The following is a 17,563-nucleotide window of genomic DNA, read 5'->3' on the forward strand; positions in this document are numbered from 1 at the left end:
TCAAGTAAACCCAGCCTAGGTTCCAAAAAAAAAATCTAGAGTTAAATGTCTTGCCTTTGGAAGGGAAAAGGTAAAAATAAGAGGAAGAAACAAGGCAATCTTCTAGATTTGTGGAATCATACTGTTTCTTGACTGGAGTGATGGCTATACAAAGCTGTAAACTGTACACCTTTAATAATTTGGCAATCTCTGCAGCTATGATGTATCTCTGTAGATATAGAGATACTACACATATGGTCTTGTATGTGCCTACATGCATGTTTATATCCATAAGAGAAAATATGTATATATGCATGCCATACTAAAAATTTTGCAAATGTAAAGGTTAAATATTCCTCTAGCTCAAATGAGAGTTGTAGTTGTAAAGAATAACCACAGAATCTTTGTAGATCATATGAAAGAAGCGAGGAAAAGGAAAGGAGAGACTAGGAATGTGGCTTAGTGGTAAAGTGCTTGCCTAGCATGTATTAAGCCCTGGGTTCCATTCCTCAGTACTAGGTTAACAGAAAAAGCTGGAAGTGGCTCTGTGGCTCAAGCAGTAGAGTGCTGGTCTTGAGCAAAAAAAGCTCAGGCCCTGAGTTCAAGCCCCAGGACAAAAAAAAAAAGAAGGAAGGAAGGAAGGAAGGAAGAAGGAAGGAAGGAAGGAAGGAAGGAAGGAAGAAAGGAAGGAAGGAAGGAAGGAAGGAAGGAAGGAAGGAAGGAAGGAAGGAAAAGGAATTCTCTCAAGATAACATTACGAGATGTCATTGAATAAGATATACATTATAGTAACATTTCTTCTCATGAGGTCCCTTTGTGAACACTTGAGTGTGGCATTAGTCCAAGTTCATTGGTGTATATTAAACAAGATGTTTTATTTTTGTTTATTTGTTCAGTCAAAGTAGTTGTAAGCCAGTAGCCAAAGTTGGGGCACTTCATATATGGACAGCACTATCTACACTGGCCTTTGCAGAAAGAGAGAAGTATTCTTCCCTGTAGTAAGATAAATATGGATTATGGTCTTTTTCAAGAAGCTGTGAATCAAGTATAAAATAGTACCATTCCCACTAAGATTATAAATAAATGGAGAATGATTATCTACATTATTTTAGTAAAAGAGAATCTTCAAAAAATGGTCAGAAGTTTAGGGCAATTGATAGAATCACCTTAGGGTTTTTGAAGCACTGATAGCCCTGGAATAAGATGTGATCTGGTCCTTGGGATCAGAACTACTACTGAGATTAGGACTAAGGTTTCAGCTAATCACAAGGCTACTTCAAGTGAAGAGAAAAATATTAAAAAAGAAAATATGAGAATGGCCAGAAATGTCCAGTTCTTATAAAGAATAAATATCCTGGTCCAGAAGTAGATCATCACGTGGAGTGATTATGCTAGATCTACATTCCCAAAGTCTCAGGCAATTTCTGCCCCAAAGGAACTATTTGCTTCAGATTCTCCATTTAGGCTTAGGCTTAGGAGATCAGAATAATATATCCCAATTGTAGATATTTCTTTTTTTTTTTTTTGTCAGTTGTGGGGCTTGAACTCTGGGCCTGGGCATGGTCCCTCAGCTCTTCAGCTCAAGACTAATGCTCTACCACTTAAGCCACAGTGCCACTTCTAGTTTTCTGGTGTTTTATTGGAGATAGACTTTCCTTCCAGGGCTGGCTTTAAACCACAATGATCTCAGCCTCCTGATTACCTAGGATTACAGGCGTGAGCCACAGGCGCCCGGCTAATTGTAGCTATTTCTATCGCTAACTCAATTCTAATTTTCCTTATTATATTTTCCTTATTATAAATGCTACCACTATTAATATATTCTTATAATAAGAATAGCTTTAGGCTGGTGATGTGGCTTAATGGTAGAGTGCTTACCTAACATGCATGAAGCCCTGGGTTGGATTCCTCAGTACCATATAAAGAGAAAAGGCGGTGTTGTGGCTGAAATGCTAGCATTGAGCAAAAGAAGCTCAGCGACAGTGCCCAGGTTCTGAGTTCAAGCCCCAGGACTGGTAAAAAAAAAAGAGAGAGAGAGAAATAGAGGAAGGAAGGAAGGAAGGAAGGGGAGTTCTAATACTAAAGAATATAAATATGTATATTTCTTCTCTATCCAAAATAATGAAGACATTAAGATTATATTGCTAGTACTTTGGAGCATGCCATTGTACTTATAACAATTATGTTTTCACTTCAACACATAGAAATAATTGAATGAGCCAGCACTGGTGGCTCACCCATATAATCCTAGCTACTCAGGAGGCTGAGATCTGAGGATCACGGTTCAAAGCCAGCCCAAGCAGAAAGCCTGTGAGACTCAAAAAAAAAAAAAAAAAAAAAACACTCAGAAAACCGGAATTGGCACTGTGGCTTAAGTGGCAGAGTACTCGCCTTGAGCTGAAGAGCTCAGAGACAGTGCCCAGGCCCAGAGTTCAAGCCCCACAACTGACAAAAAAGAAAAAACAAAGAAATAATCGAATGATGCTCATTATGTGGCAGAAACACTTTATTAACTCATGTAGTCCTCAGAGTAACACCACAAAAAAAATCACTGAACAATAAGGAAGGAAAATTAGGTAATATTAACTGCTAATGCATTGAGAAGTTGGGATTCAAAGCCAGGTTCTGTTATTAACAATTATAGTCACAGAAAAATTGAGAGAATACAAATGGGTGCACAGTACAAAACTAAAAGTTGGAAGCCTTAAATAACAGATTATGAAATTTCTCCTTGCTCTTCATCTCTTGTGCTGGTATTTTTCAGGGTTTTAAATGTGCCTTTCTGGTTTCTCTAATAGTTATGAATTTTTTTAAGTGACAAAGTCAGTTACTAAGTTACTGCATCAAAAGATGGCACATCCTATAGGGAATCTTGGAGTAGCCCATAAAATAATGATAGGATAAATTTATAATTAGGTGGCTTTACTGCCTTATACTATACAATTTTGAGGAGGTCCTAAGAGAGCTAGGGCTATTTCTATAACAAAGCCTTGCATAGCCCGCTTATGTAACCTACCCCTATAAAAACCCATCCTATCCTGAGTTTGGAGCCATTCTCCTACTTTCCTGATAATTGGATTCAGTCCCCACACAGCTAAAATAGAGTTCCTAGCTCCTTTAACTGAGTGTCTTGGAATCTCTTTTGAATTCAGGTTATAATAACGTTGACTAACAACAAATGGAATTCAAATGGTATCTAAACTATAAGATTCTTTCTCATCAATTTTCTAAATCTAATCTAACACCAAATTCAAGTTAGTGTTTTTCAAATCCAGCTCTTTCTCTTTCATACGGCCACTGTTTCACCTTAGAATAACAATTACAATCTTTCCACAAGTCCCTTTATGCTAATTTGACCTAAGTCACCACAAACATATTTTCCTAAATAGATTCCACACATTCTCCTTTGTAAACACATTTCATAGTTCTCTATAGTGTATATAATGGATGTAAAAAGGTAGCATAAAAGAAGCCATTATACCTTCCCCAATCCACATCTTTTGTAATTTTATCTCTCATCATTCTTTGCTCCCTTCCAGTCCTTCAGATTGTAGAAATGTATCATACTAAGCTTATCCTTCTACATATTGACCACAAGCTTTCATGTTTCCAAAACACTACAAATGCTACTTTATCTTCCTGGAACATTCTTGTTCACTCAGGAAAGTCCTCCAACTCATTCTTCAATATTCAAACAATTTTGACTTCCTTAAAAAAATCATTGCTGACCTCTTCTTGATTTCATATTACTGGTGGGTTTCTGCAGACCCAAGACCCTATGTATTCAATTTTTTCATTTTACAAACTGAGAAATGTGACCCAAGAAACTAAGGAGATAATGAGGTCATCCAGCCATAAAACTAGGTGAAACAAAAATAATTGTGGTCAAAATGGAAAGAGGTGTGAACTTTAGAAGTAACTGACATAATTAAGATGAAGAATACACAAAACAGAATAGGGGGAGTCAGGAGGAAGATGGCAGAGGAAAAGCTGGAGGCTAAACAAGCTCTTGTGTAGAAACCAGTTTTGGTGTTCCATTGAACAGTCCAAGGCTAGAGAGTCACACCAAATGTGCCATCATAGCACAGGAGTTTGACTAGAGCAGAAAAATTCAGGCAGCTTGGTTAAGGAGACAGATTCGAGCACTCGCCAGTGCTATTGCAAACACCATATCAACAGAGAGAGCCTGAGACAAAGGTACCAGAAGCCTCATACGAGCAGGTTCTACTCACCGCCAGCAAGAACCCACAAGCAGAAATCTTCATCCTGCTGACTATAGATAGTTTCAGACCATGGACAGCCCGGAAACCAAGGGAAAGCCGTAAGTACCACAGAAGACATCCTTACTTCTTTTTACAGAGCAGTGGTGGGAAGGTAGTCCCTCCCACACCACTAGAGAACTCCATCTTTGATACTGACAAAGACCCTGGCCAGAGCAGCTAGCCCATAACTCAGGCCTTGGAAGAAGACAGTAGGAACCATTTAACAGGCCAAAGGAATTTGACCTGTGAGTCTAACTCCACCCCAGAGAAAAGTTGCCTTTTCCACGCAGAGGGAGCTCCCTCTATGGAGGAGTGACTTTCTTCACTGGGTAAACAGAGCCAGAAGCTATCCCACCCCACTGTATCACAGGCAGCAGACCCAGCTGGCAGAGGATAGCAGAAAAACAACTGGAAACTCAGTAAAAATAAATCCTCAGAATGGCTACAGATGGGGCTATGTGAGTGTCTCAGGAGCCAGCCTCTCAGAAAAAAGCTACTGGTTGCTGGTAGGTCTCAATTCTACCCACAACCTAGCCTCATCACACCAACTCCAAGCTAGAGGAAACAGCCATCTCCCTCTTTTGTGATACTCAAAGCAGATCACCCTCCCACTGAACTAGCCTGGGAGGAGGATCACAAAGTCCTGGGTAAAGCAGAGCTTCATTCTGTTTGCTCAAGCAAACTGATTTAAGAAACCAATCAAAGCCGGGCAGCAGAGGATCACAGTTAAAAGCCAGCCCTGGCAGGAAAGTCTGTGAGACTCATCTCCAATAAAACACTAGAAAGCCAGAAGTTAGTGCTGTGGTTCAAGCGGTAGAGTGTTTGCCTTGAGCTGAAGAGCTGAGGGACAGCATCCAGGCCCAGAGTTCAAGGCCCAGGACTGACGAAAAAAGTAAGAAAGAAAGAAAGGAAGGAATGAAGAAAGAAAGGAGGAAGGAAGGAAGAAAGGAAAGAAGGAAGGAAGGAAGGAAGGAAGGAACCAATCAAGGCACAGGAAAACCAAACACCACAAGCAAACCAGAGATTCCACCAAGAGACTGGTTATGGACACAGGGGAGACACAAGATCCCCCACTCCCCCCCCAAAAAAAAAAAATCAAAGAACTTTTTTCTACCTACTTTTTTAAAAAATTGTTTTCTATTTTTTGCATCATTTTTTTAGGTTGTTTTTTAAATTCTCTTTTTACTCTTTTCCCTTTTGGTCCTTTTTGGGTTTGGGGTTTGGGTTTTTTTTTTGTTTGTTTGTTTTGCTTTACTTAATTGCTGTTCTGTTCATCCCCAGATATATACTCATCTTCAATTATTATACTCTATCCTTCATTGTGTGCATACTTAATTCAGATATTGATTACTCACTTCACAAACTCTCAGCTTTAACTCCCTTAATTGTAGTATTATTTCTTTATACTGACATAATTTTTAAGTGTTTCATTTTTAATTTTTTTTTTTTTTTGGCGGTTGTGGGGCCTAAACTCTGGGCCTGGGCACTGTCCCTCAGCTCTTCAGCTCAAGGTTAGCACTCTACCACTTGAGCCACAGCACCACTTCTGACTTTTTCTGCTTAATTGGTGCTGAGGAATCAAACCCAGGGCCTCATGCATGCAAGGCAAACACTCTACCACTGAGCCCCCTTCCCAGCCCTCATTTTTAATTTTTTTAATTTTTAATTTTTCTTTATTTCTCTTCTCTTTTCCTTCTATTCTTTTCCTCTCTCTGAATTTAGGTCTTGGTTATATTCCCTCTCCTGCTTTCCCTCCCCATATTCCTCTAATCTTATTTTCTCCTCACAATTCTTCCTAAACCTATTAATTTCTGGTCTTCTTGATTTTCTTAGTCCATTGATCCCTAGTTGTTTGTTACTGAACAAGATTGTATCTGTTGGACTAGATTGTATCTGGACTCATTTTGACTGCGTCAAAAAATCTGGGCAACTACAGAGCTCTGGTTGATTCTAGCCTTAAAATAGTATTCTAGCACAAAATTGGTTCTGCTTTCGTACCCAAATGTGCAGAACAATCCAGAGAAACACAATAAAAATGGCAAGTCCAGGTATCTCAACTTCCCGTAATGATAATCAGGCAACAGAGTAGCGAATAATCCAGAGTAGAGTTCCCAAAGTGCTCTACAAACACTACTGGTAAACATGCTGAATGAAAAGATTGAAAGCCTGCAAAAGACTCTGTGTGAGCGTGATAGGAAAATCCATGAGCATGATGAGGCTAACCAAGTATTAGTACAGGAATTTCATGAGCATGAGGAAGGCTAACCAAAGATTAATAGAGAAATTGGGTGAAAGGCTAAGAATAAACAAAGATAAATAGAAGTATTCATGGAATCTACAGACGGAAAGCTGGAGGAATCAATGGAGGCCACAAAGGGAATGCTGAATGAATCCCAACAGAAGGAAAGGGAGTCCAATGAAACTATAACCAATCAACTAAAGGATTTGAGAATAAACACTGAAAACCAAATTAAGGAGGAAAAGGAGTCCATACAAGATCTAAAACGAAGCTCCAACAAAGAATTTGAAGCCATCAAATCTGACCAATTAGAAGAAAAATAAAAATAAAAAACAAAGTAGAAAGTCTTGACAGTAGGTTAGACCATGCAGAAAATCGAATCTCTGGGACTGAAGACAGCCTAGACATTATAGAGAAAGAACAGACAAGGATTCAAGACAAGTCCAAGAAATATGATACATCTATTCAGCGTTTAGAAGACACCATCAGATGGCCAAATTTAAGGCTAATGGGTGTAGAGGAGGGCCTAGAGGCAGAAGTTAAAGGTCTAGGAAATTTATTTAGCAGAATCCTAGCAGAGAACTTCCCAAACATGCAAAAAGATAGGCCTATTCAGATACAAGAAGCTTTTAGAATGCCAGGTAGACCAGACCAGAATAGGACATACCACTGTCACATTGTAATCCACACAGGTTCAATTGAGACTAAGGAAAGGATCCTCAAAGGTGTCAGGGGAAGAGATCAATCACCTATAAAGATAAACCAATCAGAATAACTTCAGATTTCTCAGCAGAGACAATTAAATCAAGAAGAGCCTGGAAAGATGTATGCCATGCCCTAAAGACAAACAACTATCAACCAAGAATACTGTACCCAGCTATACTCTCCTTCATAATGGAAGGTCAAATAAAAACCTTACACAGCAAAGAAAAATCGAAACAATATGTCTCCACCAAACTAGCCCTACAAAAGATACCTAAAGATGTCATACATATAGTCTCCTACTCCCAGTTGGCTTCTATGTATATGCTAAAGCACTAATCCTATCAGATTTGCTATTGTGTTTTGAGTACTGATTCAACATCTCTTGAGTTAATGATTAGATAGAAAAGAGTTTCATAGAAAATATTTGTTGGAAAATGTAGGTTCTATTATGACTAGAGAAGTTGAGCATTTTTTCATGTGTCTATTGGCTATTCTTATTTTCTCTTCAGAGAAGTTTCTCTTTAAGACTTTAGCCCTCTTATTAATTGGGTGATTGTTTCTTTGAGGATTTGTTGTTGGGGGATTTAATTTTTTGAGTTCTAAGTATATTTTAGATATGAGGCCCTTGTCCAGTGTATGGCTAGTGAATATCTCCCAATCCGTGGGCTTTCTATTGATCTTGCTAGCTATGTCCTTTGCCATGCAGAAGCTCTTCATGCAATCCCATTTGTTCAACGATAGCTAAGATATGGAACCAACCCAGATGCCCTTCAGTAGATGAATGCATCAAGAAAATATGGTATATATACACAATGGAATTCTATGCCTCCATTAGGAAGAATGACACCGCCCCATTTAAGGGTAATTACATACTAAGATATGCTAATAGTTGGGTGTTGGTGGCTCACATCTACTCAAGAAGCTGAGATCTGAGGATCAGGGTTTGAAGCCAGCCTGAGTAGAAAAAGTCCCCCTGAGACTCTTATCTCCAATTAATCACTCAAAAACCAGAAGTAGTGCTGTGGCTCAAGTGGTAGAGTCTTAGCCTTGAGCACAGACAGGTTCAGGGACAGTGCCAAGGCCCTGAGTTCAAGCCCCACAACTGACAAAAAAAAAAAAAAAGATATGCTAGCATATAAATTACTTTCATGAGAATGAAAGGAGATATGTGTGAGTGTGTATCAACAACATATATATATATATATATATATGTTGTTGATTTGTTTTTGGTTTTGGTTTGAGACTGGGTCTCACTATGAATCTCAGCCTATTTTGAATTCATTGCAGTCCAGGCTTATTTTGAACTTATGATTCTACTGTCTCAGCTTCCTGAGTCCTAAAAATATAAGAATAAACCATTATATCTAACTCAATAAAATTATTTTTATTATTTTATTTTAGTGCAGTTTGAGTGACAGTGTCTCACTACATAGCCCAGGCTAGCCTAAAAATTCCGTATCTCTGTCATCTCCTACAAGTTGAGATGACAGGCATACCTCACCTGATGCTAATTTAATAAGTTATATTATTAGCATATATTATTAGGGATTCATTATGGCATTTCCAAATATGCACACAATATATTCTAATTAAACTTACTCCCTTTATCACCCTCCTTTATCCTCCTCCACACTTCTAAAACAATTTCAATATATTTTATTGTTCTATTCTCATATATGCAAACAAAATACTTTTTATATTCACCTGTATCTACATCTCCTTTTGTTCTTCCCACTCCCACTGGTGCCTACCCTTCCTCAACATAGACTGTTGTTACACTCCTATCTTTCATTTTCTTCATTATGTATGTATACATGTATAATTATAAAATATGTAAAAATGTCTATGTATATTTATATCCTTTAAATCTAGCCTCTATAAATGAGTGGAAACATGAAATATTTGGCTTTATAAGCATAGATTATCTTGCTCATCATGAATGATAAATTCCAACAGTTTTCCTGACAATGACATGATTTCATTTCTCTTTATGCCTGTGTAATATTCCATGGTGTATATATACCAAGTTGTCTATTTATACATTCATCTGTTGTTGAGCATTTCAATTTAGATATTGTAAACAGAGCTGCAATAAACACGGGAATGCAGTTATATTTGTTTTCTTTGTTTTCTTTTTTCTTTTTTTTTTGTCGGTCAGGGGGCCTGAACTCTGGGCCTGAGCAGTGTCCCTCAGCTCTTCAGCTCAAGGCTAGCGCCCTACCACTTGAGCCAAAGTGCCACTTCCAGCTTTTTCTGCTTATGTGGTGCTGAGGAATCAAACCCAGGGCCTCATATATGCAAGGCAAGCACTCTACCACTGAGCCACCTTCCCAGCCCCTTTTTCTTTTCTTTTCTTTTTTCTTTTTTTTTTTTTTTTTTTTTTTTTGCTAGTCCTGGGGCTTGAACTCAGGGCGTGGGAACTGTCCTTGAGCTTCTTTTGCTCAAGGCTAGCATTCTACCACTTGAGCCATAGCACCACTTCCAGCTTTTTCTATTTATGTGGTACTGAGGAATCCAACCCAGGGCTTCATGCATGCGAGGCAAGCACTCTACCACTAAGCCACATTCCCAGCCCAACAGTTATATTTCTTATAGATAGATTTACACTCCTTTAGGTAGAGTAGAATGGAGAGGTCATAAAACAGGCAGACACACTCTGACAGAGTGGAAGAGTGCTAGCCTTGAACACAAAAGGTGAGCACAGCACCCAGGCTCAGTTCAAGCCCCATGATTACTCCTCACCCCCCTCAAAAAAAAAAAGAGGTGGAAATTTAAATTTAAATACATATTGTTTGGTGAAAGAAGGTACTCTGAAAAAGCTACATACTTTAAGATCCCTACTATATAGTACATTCTGTGAAAAACGTGCATATTTGAGGACAGTGAGATATAGAGAAAGGAATAAAGATAATCCCAAGTGATTTTTTAGGGGAATGAAACTATTCTATATGTCTGGAATAATGGCTAAAGGACATTGTACATTTGGCAAAATTAGAATAACCGTGTTTTTAAACAACACAAAAACTGGTATTAACATATTTGTGCTAAGGTATTTTTTGATTGATGTCAATTTCTTTTCAAAATTTAATTTCACTCAATATGCTAAAATCTCCATTTTAGTTCCTTGTTAGAAGCACTGACATCAGTTCATTTCTTAAAGAAATATCTCATTGCTGATTATATAAATATATATATGACTATATTAAGATGAAATGTAAAGTAAATAAGAAAACTCCTTTCTATAGCTCTCAAATGCATCCTCATTTGTGGCAGCTGAGTTGCATGTTACTACATTTAGTATGATGGAAGCCAAAAAGTATGTGAACAGTATGATATAAGCCATGTAAGTTGCCTCATCTAATAGGTGGTAATTAATTCTACTAGTCTCCAGGTTTAAAGAAACGTATCAACAGAGTCATCAGGCATTGACTCTTCCTTTAAATGTATAATCTACCATTTAACATGTTTTGTATCAATGAACTAATTTATAGGCATTCATTAACTACTGGTACCAAAAACATACCAAAAATATAAAAGTATTGTTTTGGGGCGTGTGTGCGTGTGTGCATGCATGCGTGCCTGAGTGTGTGTGTGTGTGTGTGTGTGTGTATGTGGGGCTTGAATTCAGGGTCTGGGCACTGTCCCTGAGCTTTCTTTTGCTCAGGGCTAGCACTCTACCAGAGCTACAGTGCCACTTCTGGCTTTTTCTGTTTATGTGGTACTGAGGAATTGAACCCAGGGCTTCATGCATGCTAGGCAAGCCTCTACCACTAAGCTACATTCCCCATCCTGTGGCTTTTTTTTTTCTTTTTTGGTCAGTTGTGGGCCTTGAATTCAGGGACTGGGCACTGTACCAGGGACTCTTTGTGTTCAAGGCTAGTGTTGTACCACTTGAGCCACAGCGCCACTTCCAGTTTTTGAGTGGTTTCTTGGAGACAAGCGTCTCAAGGAGACTTTTCTGCTCAGACTCTTTCCAACCACGATCATATCTCAGCCATCTGTGTAGCTAAGATTACAGGCCTGAGCCACTGGCACCAGGCTTTGATTTTTTGTTTTGTGCTGCTCCTGAGGCTTGAACTCAAGCCTGGGAGCTGTCCCTAAGCATTTATGCTGAATACTGGCTATCTTACATTTGAACCACAGCTCCATTTTTAACTTCTTAGTAGTTAATTTGAAATAAGAGTCTCATAGTGTTTACTTCTGCTTTGAACCACAATCCCTACATCTCAGCCTCCTGAGGAGCTATCAATCCAGTCATGAACTACTAGCACATGGCTTAAAAGTATGTTATCATTGAATCATCTACTTAGAACACATTCATAAATGCCAATAAAATTTTAGTATTCTGTTTTAATGTGCTTTTATTTATGTTACTTGCAATCTTTCAGGTATCTTTCTTTCATTTGATCCCCAAACTTGTTTCTTAATATGTTTTCATGTATTCCACTTGCTTCTCTCTAAAGCAAGCACCTGGGACATTAGTTGGTGACAACAGACCTAAAAGCATGTCTTATCCCACAAAATGCATTTATTTCCTCAAGTGAATTTTGAACTAATGAAGAAACATAATCCTGTATTCAGAAACCTGAAACATGGAAAAAATAATAGAAGACATAAAGGAAAAGAAAAGCAATAGGTCTGGATATTTAAACTCATGAGCTACCTTAAGTTGTACATGGACGTTCAAAAGAGATCTTACAATATTCATAACACTTATTTTTTACATAAGCTAATTTCCAAAATAATTTTTAATAAATACTAAAAATTAGGGGGAGATGTGAAGGTTTCCACTGAACACATTTTTAATTAAAACTTCCATAACAATGTTGTTTTCACTACAGCAGCACCCTAACTGTAGTAACAGCATACTAATATTTAAATAGTTGTCTTAAGCACACTTGATCACATTCATTTATTGTCTTTAAACATCTTTTATATTTTGTCTACTTTATTTAATTATCCATACATTATTCCTAATACCTATACTTGTTAATTCCTCTACAGTAAAATGTTAAATATTATTTATGAGCCCCATAAAATCATTGGATATTCCAATCTACATCATGTATATTATATTTTCATGAGGAAGAAATAGACTTAAGAAAGAAAAAAAAACCTGTTTGCAATGTTTACAAAACAGTCCTTAACCGAAGTTTTTATAAACTGTGATGCAGTCTTTTACCAATGTTCTTTCATTCAGTATAAATGATATGGTAAATTTGCATTCAAATTCATGGAACTTTTCAAATCTGTTTCCCATTTAGTTGGACAGCCAAAAACAATATTTTCATTTGTAAACAGCTGTTTGATAATCAGCTTTTTTGTGCTATGTGGAATTCCATAAAAGAGAAAATTTTACTAAAATACAGAAATCACATTAATCCACTACAAATCATTGATTAGTTTTTGTATACTGCCACATAGTTTAGCTTATAAGGAAAGATTTTAAGGAAAATTTAATCTTGTGTCCAAATATAACATTACTTTAAACATGAGGTCATCTAAACATCTGTCTCCAATATATCACTGGGGATTTAAATCAAAAGTCTGCTAAACATGTACAATCATTTTGAAAATAAATAACAGGACAAATTTTGTCTTGATTATGATTATCATGCATTTTAAAAGGAAACATTTATTCTAATAAGAAAAGTCTGAACTAATTTAAACTTTATTGACATTAAGTTAAATTTGTTTCAAAGAAGACTAAAAGATATACTTTATTTATTTGATCCTTAACAATATGTATATTTTAACCTTTCACAAATTTTTACTCACAATGAACATGTTAATTTTTTATCCATAAGTTTTTCAATTATAGAATATTCAATAAAAATATTTCAACACATAAAATTTTCCACACAGTGACAGAAAGAACAATAATATTCTTCCTGAGCTTTCTTTTCATTAGGAGAACTATAAATCTTCAACAAGAACTAAAATAATTCAATTTATTTAATGACCCTTTGCTTTATACTTAAGAGAAAAAGATTGCTAATTACAAAAGACAATTAAGGCACTAAATATATTCCATGACTTTCTAATCAGCAAAAGGTAGCAAAATTTATTTTTTAGATTAAGGTAGCAAAATGTAGTTTTTAGATGAAGCTTATTTTATACCTCATTGCAGAACTTAATGTGTTTACTAAATACTAGCATTTAAATTCAGTAACAGAGATATTTCAGAAAACAGATCAATTCTGAGATAAATTAACATTAAAAATAAATCAAGTAGTATAATTACTTAAAAAATTTGCTACCAAAATTAAATTGAATATTAACAGTTGAAAGATGGAAAGAAAGAAACTAAAGTATAATCAAATGATACATTATTAGAAAAACAGCATAGCATTCTCCAATGCAGCAGAACTCACCAGAGAATCCAGCTGTGAGAGATATTAGTGTTCAGGTTCATCTTATATCAAGCTGCCTGACATAAAATATAACCTAGATTCATTTCTTTTTCCTGCTTATATTGCAGTATTTCTAGCTTGTAACATGGTAGTTTTCAAATCATGTATACTAACTTGGTCAATACTAGCAATGAGCTTTAAAATGCATTTAGAACACTTGTGTGCAAAAACTATAACTTACTTTAGACATCTGTCACATAGAATTACATCTGACATGTACATGTAGTTTGAACACACTTGATAATGCATGACTCAGTTAATAGAACAGGGACCTCTAACTAAAACTCAACATTTTTCTTCTTCCTGGTTCTGTAGAACTGCCTACTAATAAATGACCTTGCTTTTTGAGCTTACAAAGTGAGGATCTTGTCCTCTCACTGAAATATTGATAGAATCAAATGAGTGTAAAATATACAAAACTGTAAAATGAACAGTAGTAAATAAGTGAAATAATAATATACCTAACCAACAACCTATCCATTTCAAAATCATATACTCAGAAAGAAATACTGGATGTTGTTAATGTAGTCACTTAGAAAATATTCTGTGGAACAAATTTAAAATTAAAGTAGTATGCTTACCAAAATAATGGCATGTGTAAAATATTAAAAAAAATTGTCTTTTCGCAGGGCACCGGTGGCTCATGCCTATAATCCTAGCTACTCAGAAGGATTAGATCTGAGGCTCTCAGTTCAAACCCAGCCCGGGCAGGAAAGTTCATGAAACTCTTATCTCCAATAAACCAGTAGAAAAGCGGAAGTGGCGCTGTGGCTCAAGGGGTAGAGTGCTTGCCTTGAGCTGAAGAGCACAGGAACAGTGCCCAAGCCCAGAGTTCAAGCCCCATGACCAACCAAAAAAAAAAAATTCTCTTTGCAACATGCAGTTAAGGAACTAGGGATTCTTTAGAAAATTTTTCCTTTTAGAAAATTAACTGGTGTTATTTTTGAAACTTTATAAGATCTTAAGAACTTAGCATCTTTTGCACTATCAGGAAGAATAATAATACAAAAGAATAATAATACAATAGAAGAATAGTATTACAATAACATAATATAATTGGGTTTAGCCTGGACTTTAGCTTCTTATTCCAAAGCATTAATACTGTAATCATTAGCTAAAGATAGTAAATCAACATATGCAATGCATGTTTTTACATGCTTTTACATGTTTACATATTTTTCTTACGACTTAAGTAAACATATATATGATCTAAGTGAAATTTGAATTTATACTCATTTATATTAAAGTAGCATAGAATTCTCTTCATAATTATTTCTTATCTGTGTGTGTGTGTGTTGCTCAGGACTGAACTCAGTGTCTTTCACTTGCCAGACAAGAGTTCTTCCACTCAGCTAAATCACTAATCCCCAATTATTTCTTTTATTTAACTCAATTTACCTAAAAAACTTAAATATAAAAAGGTGTTAATATAGTTTCTATTTGTGGAAACTTTATCTCATTCATACAAAATTTGGATTCCCACTTTTTAAAACTTCCCGTTTATTTTCTAGTAGATTTAGTATGTCATAATGTTGACAGTTTCCTTATTTTTTATTGTTACTTAGAATATACCAAAAAAAAAAAAGGTATAACGAAAGAAGTATATTAGGGGCTGGGAAGGTAGCTCAGTGGTAGAGTGCTTGCCTTGCATGCATGAGGCCCTGGGTTCAATTCCTTAGCACCACATAAGCAAAAAGAAAAAAGCTGGAAGTGGTGCTGTGGCTCAAATGGTAGAGTGCTAGCCTTGAGCTGAAGAGCTGAGGGACCACGCCCAGGCCCAGAGTTCAGGCCCCATGACTGGACCCAAAAAAAATAAAAAGAAGTATGTTACTTTTTGTATTTCCTAGATTAGACTTACTTATTTTTCAAAACATCCACTATAGAAAGTTTGTGTGGACGAGTGCCAGTAGCTGAGATCTGAGGATCATGGTTCAAAGCCACCCTGGGCAGAAAAGTTCGCATGAGTGTCATCTCAAATTAACCACCAGGAAGCCAGAAGTGGTTCTGTGGCTCAAGTGGTAGAGCAGTAGCCATGAGCAAAACAGCTCAGTGACAGTACCCAGGCCCTGAAGTTCAAGGCCCACATCTGACAAAAGAAAAGAAAGCTGGGCGCAGGTGGCTCATGCCTGAAATCCTGAGGACCTCAGGAAAAATCTTATCTCCAATAAACCACCAGAAAACTGGAAGTGGCTCCAGTGGTAGAGCACTAGCCATGAGCTGAAGATCTGAGGGACAGCGCCCAAGCCTAGATTTCAAGCTCCACGATGAAAGAAGAAAAATCTAACCAAATGATTCTAAAGTATAGTCCAGGCTGAGAACATGACTGTGGAAATATTGTTGGAAAGATGAACAAATCACCAGTTCCTAGTATGTTTCCTTGTGCTAAATAGTAGGTAGGTGCTTAGGTGTCTTACCTTATTTAACCTACAACAAAACTGAAAGGGAAAGATTCTATTTCATTCTTATTTTGTGGAGAAGGATATGAGAAATAGGAAGTTATGAAACCTGTCTAAGATTTCCCTGATGCTAATTTGAAGAGATAGAACCAAAACAGCTTTGGCAATTCCAGCATGATCAACTCTGTGGAAAGTTGGTAAAAACTATATCAAAAAGTAGAATTTCAAAGTGGCAAGTCAAAGTACTTGTGAATAGAAGATCTTCAGGTATCTAAAACCACTAAAACCAGAGATTGGAAATGTCCATTTATCTCCTCAACTTAATCATCAAGATGAATCATAAATTAAAAAAAAAAAAAAAAAAACCTCTGTCTGAGGCAAAGCTCTGTCTGAGGCAAAACATTCTCCCAGGCAATGTGGGTCTCACAGCTTACCTCCCAGTTGTCATGGACACAGGAAGGAACAATGAAATCATTATTTGACTATTATTTTTTTAGTTGCCAGTCAGCACAAGACTCTATTTGTAAATGGTATCTCTGTATTCCCTCTGGATCAGGGGAGCTGTCCCTCCTGTTAGTGACATAATAACCACAAACAAAACAGTCCATCTCAGGGGAAAGCCATCTTTATCTGTCAGTTTTAGTCAGTTGGGAAAGGAGCTACAGGCAGCTGAAAAAACAGTTTGACTGTTTAAAGTTTACAGGTGGCCTTATAATGGAAACTTTTACACACAGATTCCTTTGCAAGCTGAAAACGTTTGAACAAAAAGGGACAAAAGTTGGCAGTATTTTCATGCAATGCTTCTAACCAGCTTACAAAAATCAAAATATCAAATTTTAGTGAAGCTTGGTGAGCTAAGCACCCCCATTCTGGAAATAAGCTCTGCTAACTGTTCCCATCCTCTCTACACCACATACTCCACATGGTTAAAATCAGACCAGCAACATGAACCTGTTATCACAGGACCTGGCATATACAAAACATTCAAGAAATGTTTTCTAAATGAATTCATGGACATTAGGGAGAGCTGATTTGAAAAATACATTTTAAAAATCAGTTTATAGACACAGTAACACAATCGTAATGTCAATATGTTAAGAACAGGACAGCCATTTAAGGCCCAGGTATTTTGATACATGTGTGTTTATCTGCTTTAGAATGTTTGTGTGCATATATGCATGAATGTGTGTGTGTGTGTGTGTGTGTGTGTGTGTTGGAGAAATCAGGGTGAAGGGGAACACATATTTGATTTGTTAACTATTCATGCATTAGTAGAAAGCTATGCTATGGGAGGACTTACAGGATGGAAAAATAAGGTTGAAAGATATCTGTTGATCTGGGCCAATAAAGCAGATGGACGATTTCATAACTGGCTCAAAGCATATTTTTCCTGATTTTCCTAACATAGCTTAAACTGTATTTGATGGAAGGAATAGTTGGGAGCCTATTAAAGAGATTGATTCAGTGTGAATAGTTAACACATCAACCTAAAACAAAGTAAATTAAACAATGTTTAGCTCTTATTTTCCAAGAATAAAATCAAGGATTTAAGAAATCAGATTAGGTAAC

At 36.6% G+C, this 17,563-nt stretch overlaps 1 protein-coding gene across 3 annotated transcripts in view; it reads right to left on the reverse strand.

Annotated features, from left to right (window-relative positions):
- Positions 1 to 17,563, reverse strand: part of Slc25a21 (solute carrier family 25 member 21) — a 549,817-nt gene that overhangs the window by 510,159 nt on the left and 22,095 nt on the right. The gene's annotated exons all lie outside the window — the stretch shown is intronic.

The sequence above is a fragment of the Dipodomys merriami genome, unplaced genomic scaffold (genome assembly GCF_024711535.1).
Source record: "Dipodomys merriami isolate MVZ:Mamm:240054 unplaced genomic scaffold, mDipMer1.0.p SCAF_1, whole genome shotgun sequence".
NCBI lineage: Eukaryota > Metazoa > Chordata > Mammalia > Rodentia > Heteromyidae > Dipodomys > Dipodomys merriami.